We start from the raw sequence: 20,467 nt of genomic DNA on the forward strand, positions 1-20,467 counted from the left end.
ACTCCCGCTTATGTACCTTCATTTTGGTCAGATATGCCCGAGAGAGAGAGAGAGAGAGAGAGAGAGAGAGAGAGAGGAAACTTAAATCAATACTGAAGAGGTTAGACCCACAAACGGCCGGGCTGGCTACTTCAGATGGCGGTGAACACGGTGAGTTGAAAAAAAAGGGGGGGGGGGGGGTGGAAGACATGCGCAGTAACAATGAATAAGAGGGAGAAGAAAATACCCAAAGCGTGCCCCATAGCCAAGGGTCGAAGAGTAAAGCCCAATTGAAAGGGAAAAACAGAAGAAGAAGAAGAAGAAGAAGAAGAAGAAGAAGAAGAAGAAGAAGGAAAGTGTAATAGGAAGAATAAAAAGCAGAATAGAGGGGCGTGAAGTGAAGGCGAAACACAACTTTACTATGTTTAAAAAACTACCCTTCGGGTAACTGACTAAACTCTATTCTAACCCTGAAATGAGTTTTTTTAACTGAGAAAACGCACGATCGGTTAAGAAAATAAAATCCCACATTAAAATGACCTAATATGGGCAGGAGGGACGTAATAAGGGCCAGCCCTACAAACATATTTATCAGTGTGTTAACTGAATTTCAGCACTCCAATGGTACGATCAAACGGAACTAGAAACCCCACTGCAATCGGCCAGTGACGTTTTTTGGTGGCAACTTTGGTTGGCGGCCGCCAATCGCAGAAGCAAGCCTCTGTGACGTCATAGATAGCTTTGTACGTCACAGAGAGCTCTGTGACGTCATATAAAAATTTCTGGAAAGCGACTGGGGAGTCGCCACTGCTTCATCTCTTCTCCTTACTGTGGAGGTTATTTATTTGAATTTTTCGATAAAATTGATGCCATTGTTATCGGGACAAATGAACCAAATGAACCAAACTTCTGTACTTTATTCATGGCGCACGTAAACAATGATTACGAAGTAGTTTACCTTCGTCTTTCGTAGCAGGGTATAGGAGGGCAGCCCGACAGCTATTTCATGGCCAGCTCAATTTATTCTTCCTCCAGTCCGGACGGCGTGCTCCGGCTTTCAGGATCGCTCATCACTCGGCAGCCGCTCTATAAAAACACCGCGCCGACGCCGGCAGTTCGGAATGCGGGAGAAAGCGTTTTTTTCTTACTCGCACTGAAGAGCCGACGAAACACTGCTGACCGGTTCGTCGTTCGCTGATCGCACGGTTCAAAGCAAGCTATCCGATACACTGGCCTCTTCCATTCATTTATTTATTTTTCGTCCATGCGTAATTTCCGTGATTTCTTCTTTTTCTTCTTCTCTTATTCTTCTTCTTGCTATTCTACATATTCCACTTCTTTTTATATTTCCTATTCCATACCTCTCCTCCTCCTCCCTCTTCTTCTTCTTCTTCTTCTCCTTCTTCTTCTTCTTCTTCTTCTTCTTGTTCTTCTTCTTCTTGTTATTCTTCTTCTTCTTCTTGCTATTCTACATATCCCACTTATTTTTATATTTCCTATTCCAAACCTCTCCTCCTCCCCCTCCTTCTCCTCCTACTCCTCGTCCTTCTTCTTCTTCTTCTTCTTAAGGACGCGGGTTCGATCCCCGCCACGGCGACCGCTTTTCTGATGGAGGCGAATAGCGAAAACGGCCGTGTATCGACATTTCAGCACACATTAAACATTCCCAGACCGTCAAATTAATCCGGAGCCACCCACTATGGCGCGCGTCATGGCTCCGCTAGGTGTAGCTTCGCCACGTTAAACAGCGTAATTCGAATTTTTAAAGCGAAGCTTTCTACCTCTACCCCCAGGGGTCCTTTCGTGACAGTTGGTGTCAAAAGAACACTTCCGCGAACAAATAAAAGAAGTAACGGGCACCGCCAGAGAACGAGCCTGGAAGGAATAGAGAAACGGAGCGAGAGCCCGTCGTCTTACCGGTTGAGCTACGAGCCTACGCGGAGACGAGGGAGACAGACGATGCACTCACCGAGCACATCTGTGGGTTTGCCCCCTGCATTTTCGTGGAAACCCATGTGATTGCGTCACGCGACCTCTCGTGCCGCTGTGCGCGTGTAGCGGCCGTGTGCGCGCCTTGCGCATGCTCTAAGAGTTCGTAAAAATTGAAGGAAGCTCCCACCAACGCATGGATCTCGCGACGAGATCGGCGGTAGAGACGGAGAAGAGATATTGTCAAACACCGGGTTCGAGCTTCTTTTAATTTTATAAAAATAAGAGCGTCCACTCATGTGCTTCCCTAATAGAACTCAACCAACCACCATACACGCATTCATGCATTGATTTTACCTTAGCAAAGAATCCCTCTTTGAAGTAATACAGGGTGTGGTTAAGTCCATTGCACTTGTCTCTGGTTCCCTCTTTCTAGAGCCACGTGTGTGAATTCAAGTGACGTCGCATGGGTAATCGTTGAGGGTGTCGTTTACAGCTTCGCTTTCCAACCACCTTCACAGGGTAGATTGGCGAAATATTTTTCTCTTGTTCTTTTGTTTCTGCTTACTCCTGTACCGCCGTCTGTTGCCCGTTTTTTCCCAGCCGTTATCCTCGAGCACTGCGGAGTCGTTTCCTCCTCCCTGATCGTCCAACAGACACGACGGAGTAGAGGAGGACCCCATTCTTTCGATATACACACATACCCGGAAAGGGCGACACGGAACCCGTGCGAGCGTTCTCTGCGTGCCGTTCCTTCGAGGCGCTCCTTTCTATTTGCGTAGTCGGAAGACGACTCTTATTTCTGCCGCCGCGGAAAAGAGCTGTCCGTTTTCGTCAGCCTCGACGCGACGCCGAAGAAGCGGACGATGGCACGTGGAGGCGTAACGGAAGATGAAACGGAAAAAAGTGAGAAGACGCAGGCATGCGACCAGGAAGGAGCGAAGCAGCGCCGAATATATGTGCCAATACGCGGCAGTGCACACGACCTCGATACTGCGCGAAAACGGGTCTTCGGAATTCAAACCGTCGATGCAAAGGCCCCTGAGCGTCGGGGTGGTACTCCTTTTAAGCTGCGTGGTTTCGTGTGAAATATGCTGTACGGTTTTAATGCAAAATGTTTACATTGCATGGTACAGTGAGCACAAAAACTGGCTTTCGGTGTCCGTGGCAGTCTAAAGTAAATAAGGTTTATTTGTAATAGAAGCCAGCTCTTGCACTTGATTGATTGATTGGTCAAAGGGTTTACCGCGCCGACGCAACGCAGGCGATGAGGCGCTCCGTAGGGGAGGACTTTGGAATAATTTCGACCACCTGGGGATCTTTAACGGGCGCCGAAATCTCGAACACACGGGCGTTTTTGCTTTTCGCCTCCATCAGAAAAGCGGCCGTCCCTGCGCTCAGCAGCACAACGCCTTAGCCACTGAGCCACCACGGCAGGTAGCTCTTCCACTCCGTATCCGCCTAACTGACTTTTTCCCCAAAAGTAATACTCTGGTCATTCGCTTCCTGTGTATTACATTAAACAAATCGAGAGCTTCAGGAAGTCGTACATTTACATCAAGCGGATTTGGCTGAACAGTATCGCATTCCAACAATACGTGGCATGATGATAATGTCGGGATGATTATGATGATTGCAACCATAATCATTTTGGCAAGGTGTCGCCACTTGGTGAAAAAAGTGGGTCTCGATTTGAGTCAAATCAGCGTTCCCGCGATATTTGTTGGAGCAACCAATGGCGTTCGACCCCGTTTGCAAATGAACTTCATTTCCTCCATTCGAAGCAATGCCAAGAAGTGATCATTTGTAATTACTGAAGCTCAGCCAAGCCCGCTAATTACTGCGATGATTATTTTCCTTCTCGCGGCCAGCGCCAGGACACGTACCCAGTCGGGGAAAACAGGATTAAAAATGAAGGAAGCTGCACACTAGCGCGTAAGACGCGTAAGGAAGCTCAAACTAACGCGCGACCATCACGATGATTTAAGTCCACGATTGCAGCAGATTTGCTTCTTCTTCGCTGCCGCAACGACCTTAAATTTACCCCACCATCGCTGCTATAAGTACGAGCTTCTTGCATTTTTTTAAGTATAACCTTTGAGGGGCGTACACTAAAACGTGTATTTCTCGTTCCGAGCAAGTGTTGCGACGATTACGGCGAACGCTGGAATCTTTCTCGTTCCGAGTAAGTGTCGCCACAATTACGGCGAATGCTGGAGTTTCTTTGCTCTTTTTTTTTTTTTTGCCAATCTTGGCCAACCTCATGAAGTGGGTATGTTTGGCTTGACAAACTTGCGCAGGGCACGCTAGGCGGTCACCGCGAGGCCCGCGCTAACGTGCGCGCGCTCGGCAATTTCTTGGTATTTTAAACCGGGGATACGAAAAATTACTAGTATTTACTAAACAGGTTTGCTGTTAAAACAACAGCAACCCTCGTTCCCTCTTACATCTGTATCAGATTCAAAATTCCCGCGTATATTTTGGTCGCGAGTAGGGTTTTAATGTTCATTTGCCAGTTTTCTGCTGCGAACCTTTTATACTGCGACATTCCGTTTACAAGTCAGTGCACTCCGAGCACTTCCTGTTACACCTAACGTCATCTAGCGGTTAGCTTTGAACACTGCCGCAATCTTCTTGATCATCTCCTAAGCTCGCTCGCCGTTCGCCCTCTGCGGTCTAGCGGATACCGCCGTGGGTTTCAGCCCCACCAATTCTGCCTTTTTAGATGCAGAGCATCTGATTCACTCGCCTTGTCCCTCCGGCGTCGTCGTCGTCGTCGTCGGCGTTGTCCACCCCTCCCCCATTCTCCTCGCCGCACCAGCTGCGCTCTCCGCCACTCACCCCCTCTCCTCTCCGATAGCGAACACTCTGTCGCGAAGGGCATTGGATTGGATTCCATTGGATTGGATTGGCTTGGATTGGATTGGCTTGGATTGGCTTGGATTAAAGTGGATTGTGTTGCGTCATAGCCGCGGCACGTTGCGTCATAGCCGCAGCAGACGCGCTGGGGCCGGCGCATGTGCAGTACTCTCTCTTCCGCGGTTTCCTCTCCTTCGGGCGCGCTGCGCATATAACCGGTGTGCCGTTCTCCGGGGAAGCAACATCCACGCTTGGCTCAAACACCTAGAGTCCACGCCGCTTTACAAGTACGCCAACGTCGTCATCGACTGGGACCGGCCTACGCAGTCCCCTCAACGTTATGCGCGCTATAAAACGCGGTCCCTTCGCCGCTCCGCCTATGCGTCGCATCTACACAGGGGTTCCCGCGAGGGGAGGTGGGAGTTTTTTCTTCCGGGATAGATTTTATTGCAAGAAAATGCTCCCTTAGGCAGTTCTACGAGTTCTTTTCGTAAATAAGGGTGGTTTAGTACATCGTACATTGGTTTAGCTGCGGCGAAGAGACCGTCACCGCGTTTAAAAAAAGGTGCCCCAAGCGCCCGGCGTGCACTGACTTTGAAACGCGGAAAATGTCGCGTTCCCACTCGATTTGGTGCCAAGAACGAAGAACTGAAAACCGCCGTGAATTCGGGAGCCAGGGAAAGAGCGCCGCTTCCTCTGAAGCGACGTTATTGGAAGCTTGCCACACCAATTCGAAGATAAGGCGTTCGTTGAACGAACCGACACTTATGCGTGAGACACGACTAGCCCAGAAAGAAGCGAAACGGGCTCGACTCGTGTACCGCGTGGTCGAAGCAACGCTCCAAACACGGCTGCGCCCTTGACCAATTTGTTCGTCTCGGAAGCGAAGTCGTATGCGTAATGCTTGGGAGAACCGGAAAAAGTCTTGCCAGAAGACTGGAGGCGGGCGCTGCGCTGATAAGTGTTCCGCGTGCCGCCACGTCTGTGTTTCTTTCGTAGCGTTCACGTCTTCTCCTTCACGGAAGTGGTTACCCAGTTAAAGAGACTCTGCAATACCTCCGATAAACACTTTCACCCTTTCATTCTCGTCTGGAAGCATTGTGGAAGCTATAGTTATCGCCAGCACGGAGCGGCAATGCGTGATTTGCTCGTCGCAGCAGGTACTCCTTCCATTCCTGATTTGCTTCTGTGGCTTTCTTTTGTAGCGTAAGCTACACTGGCCGAGGTTGAGCAGTCTCACGTGGACCCTGAGGGGCCGTGCTGCGCAAGCGCAAGGAGCATTGGATTATATTGGGTTTCGATTGGATTAAATTGGATTGTATTGTATTGAATCCAATTGGAGTACGGGTGTGTAGAGAATTGGGTCTGCACATTCGCCGGTCTGCACATTCCAGAGGACTGACGTCATAGCCGCGGCAGACGCTCTGGCGCCGGCACGAGCCCAGCTGTGCGCCTCCGTTGCGCAGTAGCCAAGTCTGACGATGCGCCGGAGTTGCTTGATAGCCCTTTCGCGTGGTTCCTGGAGAGCCGTGCTGCGCATGCGCGAGGAGCAGCGACTGGACTGGACTGGACTGGACTGGACTGGACTGGACTGGACTGGACTGGATTGGATTGGATTATACTGGACTGGATTGTATTGGATTGGATTGATGAACCTTAGCTCACGCTATGTATATCCTGGCATAGCCGAGCTAAACCACTGCTAATTTATTTAAAGGGGCTATCGAATGCGTTTATTGCTGCAACAGAAAAAAAAGCCGGCCAATAGCCGCTACACCTCTTTAATAACGTCATTCGAGCTCTCCAGGAAATCCAAAACCTGGAAAGAGAAACAAATCTTTTGAACAAGTTTCTAAGCTATCTGATGGGCATAGAGCAGTAATTTTTGGCTGAGGCAGTTTTGGACCTCTTAATCTAAGTACTACTGGATGTGTTGGTTGATACGTTCTGAAAGCATTTAGGATTTCAAAAAAACGTTGAATAAAACGTTGCAGGGTCCCTTAAAGGGAGACAAAACACAAGTTTGGTTCATTAGAAAGACTGCTTTGTACCGATAACAACCACACCAATTTTCTCGCTGTTTTCAAGCAAATGAAGTTAGAAGATAAGAAAAACAGATGACGCAGTGGTATTTATGACGTCACAAGAATTTCTTTGTGAGACTAGCAGCCGCCAGCCAGAGCCACCGCAGAGAAACATGACTGGGCGATTGTAGTTGGGCATTTAGTACCGTTGGATTGTATCAATTGAATGATAACCTGTAGTTAGCACATTGTATAGCGGGAAATTTAAACTTTTTTGATATTTCGGATCTTTTTGCGGTTAAAACAAAGTTTTTTGGAGTGAAAGGGAGTTGGGTTAGCTACCAAAAACTGAAACAGGTTGGGATTCGTCTTCGTGGCCTCTTCGACGGCGGCGTTACGTCACGTGGTCCGCAGCAGACGTTAAGCGATTGCCGCTGGTAACGTCGATGTCGTTGCGAAGTTACCTTTGGAAATTGAACAGGGTGAGCCTGAAAAAAAAAGATGACGTAAAGAAAACTGGCGAATGTGTAATAGTTTAGTTCTTGTGCGAGGCTATCCCGCCCCGCTTCTGGTAATCTGATGAGGTTCAAGGTGAAGAAGACGCATTGCGACTGCAAACAACAAAGTCGTTTAAGGTTTTCTTCTCGCTATTATGAAGAGGAAAAAATAAAAATAAAAAGAGATGCTTCAGCCGCTTTGAGTCTGGCCCTTCTAAATCCGGCTACACTACCTTGCACCTAAGCACTGCCCGGAAGTCTTTTCTCCAGGTGCAATAGCCAGTATAATACCAAACTTGGAAGGCGGCCCTTGGTCATTGGTCCCTTTAAGTCGGCTTCGCTACTATACACGCATGATTCGTTTGGAAGACCTTGTACATAACAAAATGATGTGTGAAACTATGAAGGTCCAAGCGCTTATATTACAACGGTCCATAAAACGCCCTGTATCTTTATGGAGCCCTATACACCGCGCTTTAGGGTCGGCTTCACAACTGCACACAGATGCATTTTTGGGAAGACGTTTTTAGGGGCAATATAGGGTGCCAGATATCAAAGTATAAAGGGCGCCTCCTAAGCGAAAGCTGTCTTAGAAGGACCGGGCGCGGTTTCGATTGCCGGCCGCGGCGGCCGCTTTTCTGATGGAGGCGAAAAGCAAAAAACGCCCGTGTGAACGAGATTTCGGTGCATCTTAAAGATCCCCAGGTGGTCAAAATTAATCCGGAGCCCTCCACTACGGCGCGCCTCATCGCCTGCGTTGCTTTGGCGCGTTAAACCCTACAATCAATCAATCAATCAATCAATCAATCAATCAATCAATCAATCAATCAATCAATCAATCAATCAATCAATCAATCAAACAATCAAACAATCCATAAATCAATCAATCAATCAATCAATCAATCAATCAATCAATCAATCTTAGAGGGACCGATGGCGTTCTGTCCGAAAACTAATGCATTGACCCATAGGCCGGCTGGTCGATTGAAGAGCTCCGACGGGATCTCACAACACACGGCGCGTGCATGAAACCGGTCTTCAATTGCGCCAAAACGGGTACTTAAAAATTGCGAAAGAGGAACGCCTGTGGATAAGACAATACACGCATCGATCATGAAAAAAGGGTTACAATAGCATCCCTTTATCTCATAAACCACGCACCGGTTTACATTTAGATCGTTTGTAGATGCCTTTGCTTGGTGCGCGAAAAATCGTCGCATGGGTTCGCTCTTCGTTTGCGGCTTGGGTTTTTCTGAGGTTTGACGATCGATTGGACGCACTTTCAGCGAATGTTGGAGTCGCCTTTAGCCGATGTTTTGACGCACTTTTGACGCACTTTTGACGCAGTTTTTATGTTAGAAAGCTCTCACACGTGACTCAAATTTCTTTAGGAAGGGGAGGTAAATTTTTGATAGTATTTCTTTTAAGCCGCGAAAGTGTTACGCATCAATCGTCACAGACAGACACGCGGGTTTCCTCGTCGAGTCCACATATAAATGCCCAAAGCATTTAAAAGAGGGCCACTTTCGACTTCAGCGACCCCGCGGGGTTCCGAACTCGTCCCCAGCTTTTTCGATACCGGACGCGCTCCCTCGCCGCTCACCTTCTGGATCGAGGTTTACGCGATCGGACTTGAACCTCCTTTCTTTCCCCTTCAGGCCTCAGTTAACATCCGGCGCTCAGCGTAAACGTTGTACATCATTCACGCGTAAACCAGCCTATTTTGCGCCCACGACGAGAAAGCCTTACACTCTACTTTTTCCTTTGTTTTCTTTCCTCCTTGTTGCCCCGTTTCCACGACCAACGCCGTTTGGTTCTCAGCAGCAGCAGCAGAAGCCGCGCTGCTTTTAGCAACCTCCCACTCGTTCGTCGTGGTGCCGGGGAGTCCGTCTTGGCGATCCCGGACAGAGTGTGTAAACAACGCCCTCGAACTTGGCCGCCTCTCCCGGCTGGTCTTGAACGGTTCGGGAATACGGGCCTCCTTTGTTATTATACTTTTTTTTTTTCTGCTTCCCTGGGGCATTTTTCCCGGTCTTCTTTCTTTTATATTTCCCGCCTCCGACACTTTTCGCAGTGCCTCCCTCCCCGGGGCCAGTTATAAATAGTGACGGTTTACGCTCTGAATATTTGCCTCCGAGGTCACTCAAGCCATACGGTCAGTCGGTGCCGCCGAGCTCCTCGGCGCAAACACGGAGGCCGGCACGCTAGGCGGCGATGTCCTGATAGTTGTGTGCAGTCGCTGAGCGACCCGCTGGCACAAGCGCGGAGGCCGGCAGGCTTCGCGGCGTTCTGCAAGTTTTGTGCAGTGGAACTGCGTATGCTAAGCGGGTCGCGTGCTCTTATGCACTGGATGAAACGTACAGTAAACTCTGGTTATACATACATCGCTTTAGTCGAAATCTTCATTTATCAACAGCTTTGCTGTTTAGCAAATCGTTCGACTTTCATGCATGCAGATAAAAAAACAACAAAATGCCGAGCACTCATGTGTGCTTGCCTCGCGGCGACCGCCCAACGTCCCCGGCGCGCTTTTGTCAATCTAAGCACTTTGGGAGATTGGCCAAGGGGGTTATCTACCTACTACGGTTCGTGGAACTTGCACCAATCTGGTCTTTGCAAACTACGGCGCTTCTCAAATCGATCAACTCTTTCAGCCCCTGCCGGTTTACCATATCTATCACAAGGCACCACTACTGAAGATGAGGAGAACGCGTACGTGTAATACTACCCAACACGACGGTGTACTTCCAACATCAGCTCCATCACCACGACCACAGGCAGCGGAAGTGGTCACCACGGCAGAAGAAGAGTTTGTTGAAGTCTTTAATGGAGATAAAGAGTACTCAACTACACTCGAAGATGATTGATAAACGCACCTCTAACTGTGCGTTTCACTCTGTGAGTGAAGGTTTGCTCAACTCAGTTCAATTTTCGCGCGTTCGCACATAGCTAGCGCCATCTGTTGAAGCATTTTGTTTCTGCTGTGCTTTGAACAGACCGAGCCCGCAAATCTTATTTTCGTGTCTGCTTTTTTCGACGCTGTTTTAACGCGTTCTTTTATTCATTCAAAAAAAAAAAGTCGATTCCGCGTATACTCTTGATTGGCAGAGCCCTGCTACATTTAATTATGTATTTATGCTTTGCCTCGAATATGCGTAATGTTTTCCTTGTGCGAAATAATGTTGACATCTGCGAGACATGCTAGCAGTTTTAGTAGCTTGGATCGGTCTTTGGCTGTATATATTTTGTGTTCAAGAATTATTTCTCTTTGGCCGGGCGGCTGAATCGAGGGAAAGACAGACATACAGACAGACAGATGGACAGAGGGACAGACAGACAGACAGGCGGACAGGCGGACAGACAGACCGACAGTCAGGCGGACGGATGGATAGACAGACAGACAGACAGACAGACAGACAGACAGACAGACAGACAGACAGACAGACAGATGGACAGACAGACAGACAGACGGAGAGACAGACAGACAGACAGACAGACAGACAGACAGACAGACAGACAGACAGACAGACAGACAGACAGACAGACAGACAGAGGGACGGACGGATGGATGGGCAGACGGACGGGCAGACGGACAGACGGACAGACAGACAGACAGCAGACGGACGGATGGGCAGACGTACGGACAGACAGACAGGGTGGGTGACCAACATGTTGACTCAAGCCTTCGGTGCAGAACAAAGGTATACTGGCAAAAGGACACGAAACTAGGACAGATAAAAACAATGGAGATAAGCACCGGAAGGAGATAAAGCATGGCTGGAATTGTACAAGCTGTATGTGCGGTCCAGATACACAGTTGAAAGCGTTGTCGCACAGGTTTTAGCAAACCATTGCAATATACACAGCTGTAAAATGAAATGTCCTTCATGCGATAACAGGGCGGAGTGCATACAATGGGCATCCGATGTCAGCCGCAGTGATTTATTTTTTAGAAATCTTACGACTCCTAAGCACTTGCTATCCCTGTGAATGCGAACGCATTCATGTCCAATTAAACGCCGCTGCGCTGTTCTTCAAATTTTGCACTGCAAGTTGTGTCTTACGAGTTTTCCTACTGGATACGAATTTTGGGATTCAGTTGCTAGTTATAGTGGTCATTTTTTAAAGTTCCTTCGTAAGCAGTTTCGATGGAGTCCGGAACCGTTTGGATGATCTTCTTGGTGTATTGGTGCAGCTTTCCGGCTTATCGCAGTTGATTGCGGAGTTTAATGCGCCGAATTCGCTACACCTGCTATGAGACGCGCCGCAGTGGATAGCTCCGAATTAATGTCGACCACCTTCTTTAACTTGCACCGCAAGGCTTATCGCTGTTATTTCGGGAGCGGTTACTGGGGAGTTATTCGGCGTAGTGCAATGAATTATACCACAGCTAATATTTAGGTCGATAGCTTGTCGTGTGCATGTAGTTTCAAGTTTAGATGTTCGCTCTACCAGATTCCACGCCATGGAAACTATCCCAATGAAATTTGGCAGCAACTTTAGACGGCGAATCACACAGGAACTATATAGTGTAGTGCAGAGATCTTTTACAGTGTTCATATCCAAGTCGACTTGGATATGTACACTACATCCATGAACCCTGGGCGGCATATCACTTTTCTGCTGTAGCTTTACAACGTTTCTATGTGGTGGGCTTTTGGGCTGGAAAGCTGGAGATTTTATACTGCCGCGCAGAGCAACCTGGCTCGCTGGTAACTGTTGCGCCGCTGGGTGCGGCCAGTGCTATGCGTGCTTGATGACGTGCCGCTGTCGGCGGACACCGAACGGCGGCCGCAGCCCCCACGCTGCACTCCCCATTTTCCACGTGGCTCTGCGCATACCCATGCATTTCCCAGCAGCGCGGTATTTCTCTTGTGCTTTATTAATGCGAGGCACACGATATGGAACTAGAGATGCGAGCAGTTAAAAAACAAAAAAAGCATTAGGAAAAAACCTTTATTTGTGTTGTTGTTTTTTTCAACCAGGGTAACGCTGAAAAAAATAAACAGAGCTTCTCCGGGAAAATGCGACCAATTCGCATTGAAGGAAACGCTTTCTGAAACGAGTTGACTTTTGAGTGCGGATTCTGAGATTTTGAGCGCGGAAGCTCTGCTGAGACTTTCGTGATGAAAAACAATTACAAATTACAATAACAAATTTTTGTAAAACAATTACATTCTTGGCAGTGTAGACAGAAAAAATTATCGGACATTTCAGTCTTTTAAGAGATTGGTAGACTAACCCCGTGATTATCGAAGACTTCTTCACTGCTGCATCGTGTTTGCGGGGCTGTCATGTTCACCTTTTATGAGGCACGCATCCGGAAAATTCTTGTTCCATCCTGGCACGCTACACGGTTAGTGCGGTAGTTACCTCACTTGGCTGTGGCTGTTGGCGACCCGGGTTCAAATCCCATTCCAACTCAAATAAGTTTCTGTGTCTATTTTATTTACTGATTTTCTTTTTGCACCGCCCTTAATTTGGTTTCATTCATGTAGTCGCCAGCAACTACAGTCACTTTTCGCCTTTGATAAAACAACTAAGGCTTCCGCTTATGAAGTGTGTCGAAGTTTCATAGGTCTGTGCGGAACCATCTTTTTTCAATTTTTTGTAGCTTCCTAAAAAAAATCATGAAAGAACTGTGTTTTTCGTTCCCCTCACAGTTTCATGAAAACTTGCATCTCTATATCGAACGCTTTGTAGTCACGTGAGTTTAGGCGCCGTTTCGCTGCTACAGACGGCGCCGACTCCGATGCCGGCTTTTAAAGCAAAAGCCCTAAGTTAACCATTCTGCGAGAAACCGTGGTTTTTGTTGTTGTTTTCTGGTCAAGAAAATGGCCACCACTGTAAAGAGCACATTATATAAAAAAACGCATGCGTGATCCAACGAAATTGCAACACGGGTCTCCACACTAGCAGATCAATGCTCTGCCACTATGTCCGCGCATTGCCGCGGGTGGAATTGAAATTGTTGTTGTTGTTGCTGTTGTTGTTGTTCCTTTCTTCGGGGTGCCAGTCGGAAATGACGACAAGAAAACTTCCTGAAGTTCGTCGTATTTTTGTCTGTCGTGCTGTCGTCTTGTCGTGTTCTTGCGTCGTGATTCTGGCAGCTGGCTATGTCACGGCAGCATGATGGCTGTCGTAGCGACAGGCAGTTCTGTTGCGACTACAGGAATGTTTGTCGTTGAGAAAATTGACTTTGTCGTTACTACATAAATGTGTGTCGTTAACAACAGATGGCTTGTCGTAACAACAGGGCTTGTGTTGTTACAACGAAGTTTTTTTGTTGTACGACAGGAATTCTTGTAAGGTTTCTGCGGCATTCCTGTTGTCATTTTAAACCGGGATATATCGCCAGGATTTCGCCTTCAAAGCACGTAAGAAGACTTCAGTGTGCCAGAAATATATATATATATATATATATATATATATATATATATATATATATCAGGGTGTCGAACCGGAACCGAACCGAACCGAAGCGAAAACCGGAACTGAACCGGTATTTTTGCCGGAACTGAACCCCAACCCGAACCGTTAATTTTTGAGCACGCTGAACCCGAACCGGAACTGAACCGAAAAAAGAAATAACGGTTACCGGCTCATACCGAAACGGTTCGACCCTCCGTTGTTGATATTGCACAGTCAATGCACTTCAGGCCTTTTTTTCTTTCGCGTACCCGCTCGCGCACTTGCCCGTCCAGACAACTGAACACTGTCCCGCTCTGTGTGACAACAGGGAAATGAACGAGCACCAATGTAGCAATGGTCTGTTGCTGCTAAAACCGCGAGCGTACTGCAAGCTGACCAAACGAAATGTCATTCTCGGCAGCTTGCAGGGGATATAAAACGACTTTGCCCTTTCCCAGCTGTGAAATTTTTGAAGCAATCAGGCTGCAGGATTGCTCCCCTGCGCAACAGCGAAAGCCCCCACCCGATGTGTGCAAACTTTTTGCATTTCGTAATTTGTTTAAAAGGTCCGACACCTGCAAATTGTTAATACTTGACAAGTGTGACCGCAGGAGCTGCTCAGTGGCTAAGCCGTTTGCTGCTGATGTAGTTTTGTCTCTTTCAGATCTGCTTTTTTTCGAAGGTGCACTTGTACTGACTACCCAACTCGCTACATTACTTCTGCTGCTACTCGTTTTGGAGGGGAGTTCTGCTGTGAACGAATTAAACAGCGTCTACCCAAAAAAGTCCCGTCTCATGCTCCGCGCGTCAAATTTCCCTTTCATTATGTAACAGCATAATCTGTTATAAGATTCCGCAATGTAGCAAATGGAACGATGGCCGGGGGTCAGGCGGTACGATGACATACTCATTGTAATGCACACATCCAGTATAGCTATCGCAAAAGGAATTGCAGTGGTCAGAGCAATAATGCAGTGACTGGGCGTTAACTAAAGCTTACTTTTAACAAAAGTGTGGCTGCCACATTCGACAAGGTGACAGCTAACAAATTATTAAGGGTGACCAAATCTTCTAATTCATTGGTAGTATTTATGTGCCTGTTGTAGGATTTTTCTGTTTTGTTAGAAATATAAAAATGTGCGCCATTGGTATTAAGCGCTGGTATTTGAACGCGCCAGTACGCAGGCCTAAATTTAAGGCTTCAAGGTTACCGTGATGGGCGATTCCATAGCGACGATTGCGATTTCAACAAAAAAATGAAAGGGCAGAAAATATATCCCACCGTCATATCTCTTGGTGGTGGCTTTATGAATAGTCGCTAGGACAACATAAAGTCTGGCCGAGAAAGTAGGTGGTAAATCGTCACCACTTCATCTGTTTTTCTAATATCTTCCCCGGCCCGAGCCATTCTGTCCAAGTGCAAGCCACCGGGAAGAGCCATAGAGCTCGTGTGGGTCCCGGCTCACTCGCGGGTAGCAGGCAACACCATCGCCGACTACCATGCCCGAGAAATGTCAATCCGGGCCGAGAACGAGCCGGAAGAGCTACCGCACCCGGTTACCAGCTTTCGGGACATTACCCGGATGTACCGAGAGGAGAGGCGCAGACTGCCGGAACCGCACCCCAAACTGACTAGGCAGCAACAGACGATCCTGCGTCGAGCGCAGGCGGGATCGCTTGCGCATCCCGTACTGATGAACCTCATGTACCCTGCGGAACACGATACGCTCTGTCCGTTTTGCAAAAGAGAGAGGGGCACCCTGCCACACATCTTGACAGAGTGTACAGAACTCAAGACCCCCCCTCCTTCCCTTCCCCACAACACCCCCAATCCCCAACCCCTTGAGCGATGGGAGACCTTGTTGACCAGCCCCGCCCTGCCGACTCAGCTCGCACTGACAGACAGGGGCCAGGAGCTGCTGGGAACATATGGGTCCCGTAACTAGGGAACCACCCCGTCTGGTGCCAGCGCGCACCACCGATTTCTTGGGCTCAGTAAAAGTTGATTCCTCCTCCTTCTAATATCTCGTGATTGTTTAAAGTTTGCTTTGCAATTGCGCCACTTCCCATGCGGAACAGCAGCGTTTTGAATTTTTGTTTGTATTGGGATTTGACTGTCGTTTTAAACTACGAAATGTTTTTTTTTTTAATTTCAGTGATAATTTAACTCATCGAACCGGTTCGCGAACCGGTTCAAGCTCCCGAACCGGTTCGCGAACCGGTTCGGTACGTGATTTTGTCGAACCGGAACTGAACCGGAACGACATGATTTCGCCTGAACCAGAACCGTAACCGAACCGGTATTTTTTTTTTGGTTCGACACACTGATATATATATATATATATATATATATATATATATATATATATATATATATATATATATATATATATATATATACCGTAATTACCCGATTCCTGACACCCGATTTTCCTGACAAAAAACCGAAAAAACTTGCACCTCCGATTGTAACGCGCACGGAACTTTGTGAGCAAGAAAAACGAATGCGAGAGAAACGGGCGATTTAATTCCCGAAGTAATCTCACTCATCTCACTCCTCATCGCTCTCCGCTGACCACAACATCTCGTCCTCGGTGCCGTCAAGCGCGTTCGCGATGCCACACTTCTGAACTAACGTTCAACCATGGTCGATGGGATCGTGGCCCATGCCTCACACGCCCATCCCGCGAGCTTCTCCAGAGGTGCACGCTTCAGCCGACCGCTCGTTTTGAACGCGTGAGAGCCGCTGCTGCCATTGCTGTTATCAAGCGCGCAAGTGCAACGATTTGACGATTTGTGTGAACACCCATAGAAAAGCCTAGGCGCCTATGCTCCCTGCGTCCAAAAAATCGTTGCTAAAAGCTTTAGCGCCATCTGGACATGGCGATGGCGATGGGTGGGACGAAATTTCCGCTGTTTCGGTTTCGGTTTTGTATCCGATTCTAACGCGCATGCGATTTTCTGACTTATTTTTCCGGAAAAAAAGTGCGCATTAGAATCGGGTAAGTACGGTATATATATTGCTAAATGGGCCTCAAAAATAAACTAAACGAAAGCCGCAGCTTTCCCTCAAATGCGCACAGTGTGCTTGGACAGGCCGAGCTACACATACTAGTGGAACATCGATGTGTTTGTTCTGGGGGGTGACTTCGGTCTTCGTCCTGCCTGGCAGGGTGCTTGAGTCCCTGAGTGCTCTGGAACGTGTGGGTGTAAAATTACTCCGTGCCGTTAAAGCCTGCTCCCGTGGTTACTGGAGTACGCGTGCTGTTTGCTTACTCTGTGTTCCCCGCGCCTAAACTGATCGCTGAGGCGGGACCGGGGCCAGTGATCGCAAAACCGGGCTTCCGTAAACAAGTGCGATGGACGAACTTGAAAGGCGCCCACTGTTTGCGTTTCTTTCTTCACCTTCGCGTTCTGTGTTGTTCGACCCTGGTATAGTTTATCTCCCGCAGACCGGAAGCGCGTATATTTTAGCAAGGTAAAAGCTCCGTCGCGACTAAGTATCTTTGTCTGACGTGCTTGGCAGCCGCAAGTACTACGTTAGACTTTGAGAAAGAAGATGTTTGTGAGGAAAGACATTTTCACTTCCGCATCGACGAATCTGCCTGCCAGCGTTTGGTGGTAGAGAGAGCCGTGAATTCTGGATTCAGGATAGCCACCTTCTTTCCTCAGTCTTTTTTCTTTTAAATTAAGATAATTTAAATCACGTTTGCGTCGTAGCAAACTTTACTTTTGAAAGGCAGACCCATGTGAGGCAAGCCCTTGCTTCCATGTATGCCCCTCGTCTCGAGGTCTTTCTCTAGACTTTCCGTAGACTTTTCATTGACATTTCCTACATTTTCAATCAATCAATCCCAAAGTCCATGCCTGCTTTGGAGCAAACTATACTTTTGAAAGTGAGGCCACACGTGAGGCATGCGCTTGCGTTCCGTCGATGTCCCTTGTCTCGAGGTCTTTCTCTAGACTTTCCATAGACTTTTCATTGACATTTCCTATATTTTCAATCAATCAATCCCAAAGTCCATGCCTGCTTTGGAGCAAACTATACTTTTGAAAGTGAGGCCACATGTGAGGCATGCGCTGGCCTTCCATGTATGCCCCTTGTCTCGAGGTCTTTCTCTAGACTTTCCATAGACTTTTCATTGACATTTCCTATATTTTCAATCAATCAATCCCAAAGTCCATGCCTGCTTTGGGGCAAACTATATTTTTGAAAGTGAGGCCACATGTGAGGCATGCGCTGGCCTTCCATGAATGTCCCTTGCCTCCAGGTCTTTCTCTAGACTTTCCTTTGACTTTTCCTAGACTTTTCCAATTGTGGCACAGCCTCATGGATTTACCTTGCTTCCTTCCTCCGATCGCCGTACCAGTGATTGTCTGGCATATGTCTACAGCTCTTGGCGTTGTCGGCACTGTATCGACTGGCTCCGATGAGACCGAAGTATGTTTCCATCGCAGTCCTCCTTTAGCGTGGTACAGATATTACGGTTCGCAGAGTTACAAAAAAAAAAAAAAGAAAAACACAGTCGTAAGTAACCTCAAAAGCTACTTGCACTTCGCATACCAATATTGACGGGCCAATTTTGCTGCCGAAATTGCAGTGCACATTATGCAGTGCACATTCTACGTTGTTTTTCCTGGACTTCCACTCAGCGTTACGAGCTCTCAGGAAGCGAGAGGTATTCACTAAGGCCAGCCTGTTTATGCAATGCGAATAAACTTCGGTTTAGAATTCCACTATAGAGCTTAGCCCTAATTCCAGTTTACAGCCGTAAACTGGAAGTCTGTCCTTGATATACACACATCGGGCATGCTGGAGCGGTGCGTAGAAGTCGCATAAATTATACGGGGGTTGAAGTTCTGTGTACTCGTTCTTTTTTTTTTTGTTAATTACAAATTTTTCGTGGGTGCGAGAAATGACGTACCCTTTATTATTTTTTTTAAACATGGCACACGTGCTAGTGACTCAGTAGCGGTCCCACAGATTGGTTTTGGGGGGGGCGATTTTTTTTTTTTTGGGGGGGGGGGGGAATGGGGGGGAGAGGCGAATAAAGAATCGCTCCCCTACTTGCGCCAATTCTGCAGAGGTGGTGATAACCATGGAGGCGTGTGCGCGTATGCGGTGCAACCCGCTGGGATTTAACTTCGCGCAAGTGGAATGCTTAAAAAACCAAAAATAACAAACTGAGGACCTCTTTGGGGGGGGCGACCGCCCCCTTCGCCCCCCCCTTGGGACCGCCACTGGAATGACTGCGCGAACGACTGTCAAATCTCCCCCCCAGACTGTATACCGTTCTCGAGCGTGGCTTGTCTACTAGAGTGGCAGCGTCGGGAGGCCAGTCGTAAGCGTTCCGTGCGGGCTACGATGCAAGGGTCGGTGTTGTGAATAGAGAAATAATCGCGCAAGCGCCATCGACAACCTCGGAGAGAGGAGTGAGTGCGCCGTCCGAGTGTCCTCCAAGTATTGTCAATCAGACGTAACCAACTCGACCTTCGGACGTCACAATGTCCCTGTTTGCGAGTGCGTCGCCGGTTCGTGCAGGACGCCTGCTCAATGGAGTGCCCACCAGTCGGATAGCGTTGCGTCTTCATGGGCTCTTCCGTTCGTTGCCTGTTTTGTTTCTGTCGTCTGCGATCAGATGGACGTCGCCCGTCACGCATTCTCTCTCGGAGGATGCCCTGTCCGGCTGCCCATGGCTGCTGCTGCTGCTGGCCTTGAAGACGCCAAAGTGGTCGGTTTGGGGCGTTGTAATGGCTTTTATGGGTTACGCAAATAATGAACCTGCCCTGCAAGCGGGCTTCAAATACAAATGAACACAAATAGGAGTCGCCGAAAGAGAAAATCTAAACGCATTGTTAGTAAGAGTAAACATTTAGCGGTCAGTCGTGAATATAGAAGAATTATAAATCTGCAGTTTCACGCGAGGTTGAGAGAAGCCAGCATTCCAGAATAACCCTGCTCTTGAATCTCCTTAACACTCGCTCAATATAGAACAAAACAACGCCAGTTCGAAATTAACGTACTCGAAGCTTCATGCGCTAGTCGAGAACCAACAAATACACATTTCCAGTTTGTTCCGACACAAACCATTCCGCCGGAAATTATTCCGGGCGCCGATTTCCCTAATTACATCCGGCTTTACGCCATTAGTGCGTCTTCAAGAAACCGTCGCTGCAACTGCGTTTGCAAACTGAATCAGTCGAGTGTAATTGAGTTTACACAGCCCCCGGTCGTCCTAGTTTCTTTAGCGGGCGTCTCTCGGTCTGCCCTCGCCGAGCTGTTGGCGGGAAGGCAACATCCTTGGCCGGATGTAGACTGCCCGTTTAATGCCCGGCCGGCCTTGTCGCTTCTAACCAAGTACCGCCGGTCGCCAAGGTCATGACGTCACGGCTCCTTGACGCCTTCCCCGCTCCCCCTTCTCGCTGACGTCACACCTGTTCCTCGCAAGGAGGCGACTGCCTCCGCGCGACGTCACGTCCCCGGCTTTGACGCCTTCGCTGCCGCAGGCCGTTCTCTTCAGTAGTGGGTGAACCTCTGACAGGCTTTCCCGGTTAATACGGGCGTGTACGACGCCGGTCTGCCGTAAGCGGACGGCAACCCACTGGCCCAGTGAACGCCCACTATTTTCGGGCGAACTTCGTCACTGCGATCTACAGCTCCTGTCCCGCTATTTTTTTTCGTTGTATAGGCCCACTGCCTCGCCCTTGCGCTCCCGGCGGAAAGCCGGTACGACCGTCACAATGCGAAAATGAGCAGCGGATGTTAGG

This window comes from Haemaphysalis longicornis, unplaced genomic scaffold, assembly GCF_048455015.1.
Source record: "Haemaphysalis longicornis isolate Haplotype H1 unplaced genomic scaffold, Haemaphysalis longicornis Haplotype H1 scaffold_6, whole genome shotgun sequence".
NCBI lineage: Eukaryota > Metazoa > Arthropoda > Arachnida > Ixodida > Ixodidae > Haemaphysalis > Haemaphysalis longicornis.